This window comes from Cornus florida, unplaced genomic scaffold, assembly GCF_030987335.1.
Source record: "Cornus florida cultivar Cherokee Brave unplaced genomic scaffold, ASM3098733v1 CherokeeBrave_3.0.0_Hap2_Chr01, whole genome shotgun sequence".
Lineage (NCBI taxonomy): Eukaryota > Viridiplantae > Streptophyta > Magnoliopsida > Cornales > Cornaceae > Cornus > Cornus florida.
Window position 1 is genome coordinate 42,793,472 of NW_026775571.1, and position 9,302 is coordinate 42,802,773.

The window sequence follows — 9,302 nt, forward strand, 5'->3', positions numbered from 1 at the left end:
TATCATTTTTTTCTCTTTTCTAATCCTAATTGGGCCGGACTTCTTCCAAATGGGCCAACCATTATTTTGTTAGATCTCATTCTGTAAAAAGGTAGATAAAAAGTTAGAAGAAGAGGAAAAATATGAAGCCAAGTTTGGGGATTGCTCTTGAGGGCTCCATGTCCACACCAACCTCCTCCATGATTGGCTAGACTTCTCCTTGGGGCTTCGATGAGCACCAAGCTTATAATCTTGTAATGACCCAAATCTGAGGGTACGAATCGCTAACCGGGTCCTTACCCAAACCCGAGGTGGGCACTATAGTCAATTCTAAGGTCGATACATAATATATGTGCCAACTTAAGGCTTATACAAAAAATGAGATCACAAATACAAAAGATGTCAAAACAGTCCACTAACCTATTCAAACTTGTGGAGGAGTGGGGTGAGCCAGCCGCTCAGTAGGAGGTGTCCAAGACACACCTCTTAATGACCCCGTGAATACACACAAAGTATAGGGTAAAAGTAAATGGGATCATGTCAATTGAGGGAAAAACACAACAACAACAACAATATCATCAACAACTACAAAACAGGTCATCCAACCATATGTATACAATGCATGCCAATGCAATGCAATGACATGCCAATGTCGCTCCCCATTTTTAAAACATTTTCGTTTCACCGTTCTAAACTGCTAATGCAACTCGACCCATAGTACCTCTATGGCACCACGAGAGAAAGATTGGCTAGCTATCCCCAACCACATGGCACCTCCATGGCGTCGTTTCGAGCCTAGGTAGCTCAATCACGCTAGGGTCTTTCCATAGTTCCCTCTAGACTACATTAACGCCATGGACCACTAGGCACCTCCTAGGCTTCCGGTTTTCACTAACTTTTTTCAAAATATTTTTCCCCAAAATAATTTCCATTTGTTTTTCAAAAAACTTTCCTTTTTTCTTTCCCAATGGAATGTATGAATGCTTCGTGCTTCCCAAATTACTATAATCTCATACAAGTCAAACTTAACAATATTACATGCCAATTAAGAAAAAAAATTCTCACAAAATTATAGCATGTTTGTTAATCACAATTTTTAGTAATTAATTACTTATGACAAAAACAAAACCACAACACGCTCATTATTCACAAATTTTCAGCAATTAAACACTTAGGACAAGAACAAAATTATAGCATTCTTCTCATCTCAAATCAACAAATTGTATACATACATATCACTTAAACATGAAACCCACATGGAAATAAAATTCATATATATAAAATCATAACAATTTTTCAAGAAATAATCATAATTAAACATAATATACATCCAATATAGGGGAATGAATCACAAAAATCAAAGAGTGTATAGATTAGAGCACCCCTACCTCAAAATAGATGAAAAACCCCAAATTTGAAATTCAATGGGTGGCCAAATTGAACTTTGCTCCAATCAAAATGTCGGCCTCGATGCGCTCATCAACTTTCCCTTTTACGGTAAGATCAAATTCTCAAAGAATAAAGAGGGATCTAAGCTTGAATTGAGGGGGAAAAAAAAAAACTTATACAGAGAAATAGAGAGCTCCGAGAATGAGAGGTTATCAAATGCTCTTCTAATGACCATTTGGTCATCACATGTGTTTAAAATATGTGGTGGGTCCCTTGGCCTTTAATAATACACTTTAAACATTATATATATGTGTGTGTGTGTGTGTGTATATATATACTAATCACTTTACAATCATAACGCAAACATGTAACCAAGTAATTCTACATCAAATAAACATGCATGAAATGAGACAAACCCAAAGAATAATCCCCGTGCTCAACAACTCTACTAATGGGTCCCACCTGGGACCTCTCAGCCCAAAAAATGAAAAAATACCGAAATTGTAACTAATGCATTTTCAAGAGTCCTGAACTCAAGGAAATGCCCCAACCAACTCCTGCAACTTTCCCGGCACAACCCACGGTGCCCGGCATGCAAAACAACACAAAATGAAAAGAAACCCAAAAATCAAAAAAAAAAATTCCAGAGAATAAAAAATGGTAAAAATGAGGATCATTACAATCTACCATCCTTAAGGAAATTTTATCCTCGAAATCGACCCTCCTTAAAGAAGGAGGGCCACAGACACATACCTTCCCAAAAAATCTCACCTAACCATAAGATTATGAGCTCACCAACCTTATTGCCTTTGACACCGGACGTCAATTGGTAATCACACACTACTACCACTAAAACACAATGCTCACCACCCGATAAGGGTACTCATCACTCACAACATCAAAACACAAGACCAACTAGATTTCACACCCGACTCAAAATGGACATCGGTCCACTTTACACTGCTATGCAAGGCTTCGGAGCCCGAAAGAAGAACAGTGACAAGACCCCTGAACATGACAACATCCGATCTCAACTTATCCTTTAAAGGACATACAAAACCCAAGACAAGGAACCCCGTCCATCTGACAATCAAGCTAAAACTCAAATCTACACATCCCTGTCAGACCAAACACTCGCTATCTACCGCATAGCTACACTATCGCATAACCGCACTAGTGACTACTAATTGCACTATACGACAATCTGATGCGCACAAATGTGTACCACTTAAAAATACCACTTATAAAAATAGCACATTCATCATTGCAGATTAATGCTATAGTATGGGGTTGTCAAACCACAAGGATTGCTAGTATATGGCAAACAGAATTGTAAAATTACTTCCTAATTTGATAATAGAGATGATAGTTCGATTGATTTATCACTTAACCTACGAATTTAAATTTCATAAAACAATAAATAATGTGATTAGAATGGGTTGAACTTATAAAGAGAAGGCTAGAGAATTGACTTCACCTCAACCTCATAAACATAGTAAATTGCACTTAACTTGGGGATAGACAATTATATATATATAATGATGTGTAGAAGCATAAAACTACCACAACATCATCAAGAAGATCATACATTTTAGGACTAAGTATAACCCATCTTTGGTTAGCATGGTTCATCCACCTAAACTAGGTTGTGGTATGAACCATCTTCCCTAAAAATGGCCTATCAAGGTCCTTCAATAGTATATTGCTGCACATGAAATCAATTAAATTAACATAGATTATCTTTAGTTGGTATGGACCATCTACCTAACTACATTAATCTAAAGGTGTAGCATAGTCCATCTTCCTTAAGCATAACCTATATAAATGCTCAATTACATGTTAATATAGCCATTCCATAAATTCTTTCCCATTGTCATTATAGAAAATCAAGTGTATAATTGTATCAATGTGATTTCTAAGACAAGATAAACAAATCAACAAAATTATATATTCAAATGATAATCAAATACATCAATTCAATGTAAACACTTCTAATTTATGAAACTAAATATATACAATAAAGAATCCCTAAATTGAAATATAATCTAACACATGTTTACTTGGTCTAGGTTACATCAACTCCCTAGAAAGGGAATTGGCCTTACATGGATATGGCAGCAACCTCCAAGATTGAAGAAGAGAAGAAAATCCCTTCTCTCACCATTGTTGCAAAGCTTAGTATCAAAACCCTAAGATAATCCTCTCCCTCACAATATCTTTCTCAAAAACCAAAACTAACTAACTTTCTACAAGCCTTTTCCCCTCTCTTATCCTTACGTGAGTTTTAGAATACAATAACTCGTTCAAAATTTGAATTTCCACTCAAGATAGAACAAAATCGGACTTAATTAAAATGGGGGCGCGTGGTCTTGCGTTCGGAAGCAAAGAATGGCATCTGGACGCAAAGAATGGCGTCACGTGCGTCCGAACACGAAGTATTAAAAGGTGGCTTCCGGATGCCAGTTCTTACGTCCGGACGCAAGGCATGCTACTTTGGCTTCTTCTTCTTTCTTTAGCTCTGGTTGCATCCATCACCTATTCAGGTCATTTCTCCTTGAAAACTACTTGATATGTAGGCCCGATATGACTCGTGCTCCAAAAACCCTTAAAACCTTACTCTTATTCTTTTTAGCAATAAGACTTGCAAAAACACAAAAACATAAAAATGTAGTTAATCTATATACATAGATCAAATAATGGGCTTAACTAATGCAATTAAGGGCGCTTAAATATGCAATATTTGACGCTTATCACAATCATCATACTAAACAACTTCAAGATGACTAAATAATAGATCTCCCAACAACTACATAATCATGAGTCACCAGAACAATAAAATGTATTATCCTATACCCAAGATATAAATCCTCAAAACAAGATCTTCAATAATGAAATGGTCGAACACTTGGTCCTACCTACACACCTCATCACCTGATATAAACTACCCGAATCCACACTGTCACACCGACATAACACACAATACCATGCTCTCACTGTCCTTGACAAATTGAAACAATCATTGACCTTTAACCCAACATCATGCTAAAGAGGGACTGATTCAAGTGAAATGGTTGGTCAGGCCGTTCTCATAATCGATCTGGTCTCAACACAGACGTCGTTCCTGTCCTCAAGTCCAAACCTTATACACAATCTCACACAGTCCACAAGACAACCATGAGATCCACTCACTATCAATCCATCGCTCTATGTAACCTCAACAACTACACAGTCATATAGCTACTCTAAAAATCCTAATCATACATTAATCACACAACCCATAACAAGCTAAAAACAGACCAGTATAAAAGCTTTCTAATCTCCTCATAATACCAATACCAGGTAAACAACTCTATAACATTTCTCGATTCAATTCTTACCTCATCAAAACACATAATGTGACTATCTCATACCTGAGATCTCAAAACCAAAGTCAATCACTACGAGTACTCCTCAAAGGAATCATACATTCACATTTCAAATTATATAAACTTGAGACGATACCAACACTAGTCCTGAAAACACTGCTTGAATCAAACGTCTATAAAAACACCCAAGTACATGACTCACATCACATCATCTAATCATCCTCAAACTATAGTTCACGACACATCCCTTAGCCATCCCTACCAGCACCAGACATCGAAAACACACAATCCCTATTTGGTAACTCTTGCCTCACACACCACTGTTCAAAACCACTCTCAAAACAAGCATCATTAAAATCAAGGACTCTACATTCCTCCGTGGGAGTGAGTCGACCAAATCAACCTAACCTTTATTAATGAACTCTAACAGCATAACAAACCACACACGGTTCAGCCTATCCGTGAACGCGCACACTCTTAGATAGAGGACAAGACATATGACAAATGACGTCCTTATCAGGACCAAAACAAACAGAAAGGGTAATGAACCCCGCTCTCATAAGAAACTGACAACTCGTACCTGAAAGCACCTGACACCATGTCACACACTGCTCACCAATTGTCCAACCAAGGACACCCAATCTCACCTGAGATGAACTAAACTCCTTACACACAAGGAAAAAAACCAACTGGATACTCGTACAGAACCACAAACTCAAATCTAGGTGACCTCACCACTAACGGACTGTCATACGCTATCGACACCGGAACCTCGCATACGCTACATCGCAATACCCGTGCTAGCCAAAACCAATCGGATCCATACTACCCATTCGATGAGTACTAGGGTATAACTCATGACACGACCATCAGATAAGAGTATTAATGCTCATAGCATACTAGCACTAGAAATAATCACAGCCCTTCGGACACTGTGTCTCGTTCCACCTACAACCCGCCACTCCTAATGACAACCTCTATGTTTTACGATAACACCCATTCCATCTCTACCTTTCTAGGTGATACTCCCTCGAACACCGTGCTCACAAGACCCGTGACCTCAGTCACAACAACCCACTACTCATCAAAAGAAAAAGGTGTCTATCTAGCAACATCCCCCGCACTGGCTTTAGAGACTAAACAGTATACAATCGCCTCGACCGACGTATAACCCCATCACCTACCTAATAACATACGATAAACAACTTACACTCTCTAATCCATCCTCAGATCATACCTTAAATCGTCTTACTCATTAACACTAGGATATCACGCCATAACACCACTACCATCATTCTTTCCAAATGATAACTTGGACTTTTCATCCCACCAACTTAACCAGCTGCCACCAAGCAGTCTCCCTTCAAGTACTCCTAGGATGACACCATCACAACAAGAGAGTATACCCCACTCTCGATACTCCCTATAGTAACCACTACTTGTCACTAGAGAAGAACCCTTATACGGCAATATCTTATCGACAAATCCCAAAAAGGAAAGAAAAACACAAAAACCAGAGTGCTCAACACCTAATTGTCTCCTTAAAACTATCCACAACATAATCAGTCACTAACACTTAATCGGTTACCTAAACCACTCTTCCCAAGATAACCTACATACTCAACCTAAGAGTCGTTATGCCCTAGCGTTAACACCATCACCTTCCCTCTTCACCGTTCCTCAGAGCACCCTTGGCTCCGACAAAAATTAAATGGGGATACCAACTAAATCTACAAGATCACCCTCATCCCAATCATTCTTATTATTAGTCTACCTCTTCGGATCCTCAAACAACCAGCACAATCTCCTGATACCCCAGATGCAATTAAAACACAACCCCAATCCACAACTTCCAAATTCTAAAACACAACCCATTTGGTACACAATACCTACCATCTATCACTTCATCCGTAAATGACCAACACTTCAATGACCCCATACTACCGGCCTTATTGTGCAATCCTGCACTACACGACTAAAACTGGCCACTATACCCCACCTTGAGACTCTCTCGATAATCAAGATGACCTACTACCCTATTCATCTACCGAGCCATGCAATCAACTCACCAAGACTCAATTACCCGCAACATATTCATATAGCTCTCTGAAATGGGGATCACTCCTCAACTAACCAATCTCTAAAACATACTCTTGCAAGATCACGTAATGAACCACATCTAACAGTCGGTTTCCCAGCACTGGCATGACTCTAGCCAATGCCTATGCCATCCTAGACTTACAGAGTCTAACAAATCCCCTTAATAATCAAAACCAATACACTTCCTTAGACCATACCAGAATACCCAAAATATACATCTACAATCGATAAACTACATTCGTGACTCAAGCAACCTCTATCACACCCACCACAAACCAGTTCGAAGAGAACCTCAGTACCAAACCGTGACTTAAGTCACAAACATAAACCTCTAAAGGTCATACATACCTCACGAAAACCTTACATCGCACACCTGACCTTTCCGGTCACAAAACCCATACACTAACAGCTGAAACTCGTACATCTCACCCTGGACATCGCACTGTGCTATACCAATCGATCGAAAGTTGTTCCCCAAGCACTACGCCTGAAAATAATAAGAAAAAATAAAACAACCATACACCGAATAGCTCGATCCACAAGCTAAAGACCTATGCCATTCGTTTGATAAGAACTGGCACCCAAAAAACCCTAGAGTAACCGAGCTCCTCGCCTACTCAGGTCAAAATCCACACAACCGTTGATTCCGCAACAAGTACTCTACCGTACTAGCAACCATCCCAATGCTCATCCGCATAAACACATAAGTATATTAATATATATATCTATATACATAAAATACTATAACCCACAATACCATATGAAACATGCTTGCACATAGCGTGCTCACTATTTGCCACATTATTATAAATAAATAAACTGCACAAACCATGCCTACCACTTGCCGTCACCACACTCCTCATACATGTCATCTTATCATAATTAACATGCTTTCAAATAACATATACACTTCATTTATATATACTGTCATTTAAACACGTAAGCATTTAGCAAATAGGAATGTCTTTCAAAACATTAAACATTTAAACAAATAAAAAGTAATAAGTAAGCATACTTCTCAAATAACGAACACTTTTAACACATAGGTACATAAACAATGCAATCCACCTTTCACATAATCCTAGGTAGGCCACTACCCATCATCCTAATGGTTTTCGAACCATCGCTCTGATACTAAATTTGTAACGACTCGAACCTGAGGGTCTGAATAACTAACCGAGTCCTTACTCGAACTCGAGGTAGTCTAAGGGCATTATGGTCAATTCCAAGGTTAATACATAATATGCGTGCCATCCCAATGCTTATACAAAAAAATAAGATCACAAATATAAAAGATATCAAAACAGTCCATTAACCTATTCAAACTTGTGAAGGAGCGTCGTCTGTTACTTCTTTTCTGTGATTTGAAAAATGTAATAATATGATGTGGTAAACTAGCCACTCAGTAGGAGGTGTCTAAGACACATCTCTTAATGACCCCGTGAATCCACACAAAGCATAGGGTAAAAGTAAATGGGATCATGTCAATCGGGGGGAAAAACACAACAATGACAACAATATCATCAACAACTACAAAATAGGTCATCCAACCATATATATACAATGTATACCAATGTAATGCAATGACATGCCAATGTCACTCCCCATTTTCAAAACATTTCCATTTCACCGTTCCAAACCGCTAATTCAACTTGACCTATAACACCTCTATGGCACCAAGAGAGAAGGATTGGCTAGCTATCCTCGACCACATGGCACCTCTATGGCGTCGTTTCAGGCCTAGGTAGCTCAACCACACTAGGATCTTTCCCTAGTTCCCTCTAGATCACATTAACGTCATAGACCACTAGACACCTCTTAGGCGTCCGGTTTTCGCAAACCCCTTTCAAAACATTTTCCCCAAAATAATTTCCATTTTCTTTTCAAAACATTTTCCACTTTTCTTTCCCAATAGAATGCATGAATGCTTTGTGCTTCCCAAATTACCATAATCTCATACAATTCAACCTTAACAATATTACATGCCAATTAAGAAGAAAAAAAATTCTCACAAAATTATAGCATGCTTATTATTCACAATTTTCAACAATTAATCACTTAGGACAAGAACAAAATCATAGCATGCTCATTATTCACAAATTTTCAGCAATTAAACACTTAGGACAAGAACAAAATTATAGCATTCTTCTCATCTCAAATCAACAAATCATATACACACATATCACTTAAACACGAAACTCACATGGAAATAAAATTCATATATATATAATCATAACAAATTTTCAAGAAATAAACACAATGAAACATAATATACATCAAATATAAGGGAATGAATCACAAAAATCAAAGAGTATGGATTATAGCACCCCTACCTCAAAATAGATGAAAAGCCCCAAATTACACCCAAAATTTGAAATCCAAAGGGTGGCCAAATTGAACTTTGCTCCGATTAAAACATAGGCCTTGATGCGCTCATCAACTTTCCATTTTATGGCAAGATCAAATTCT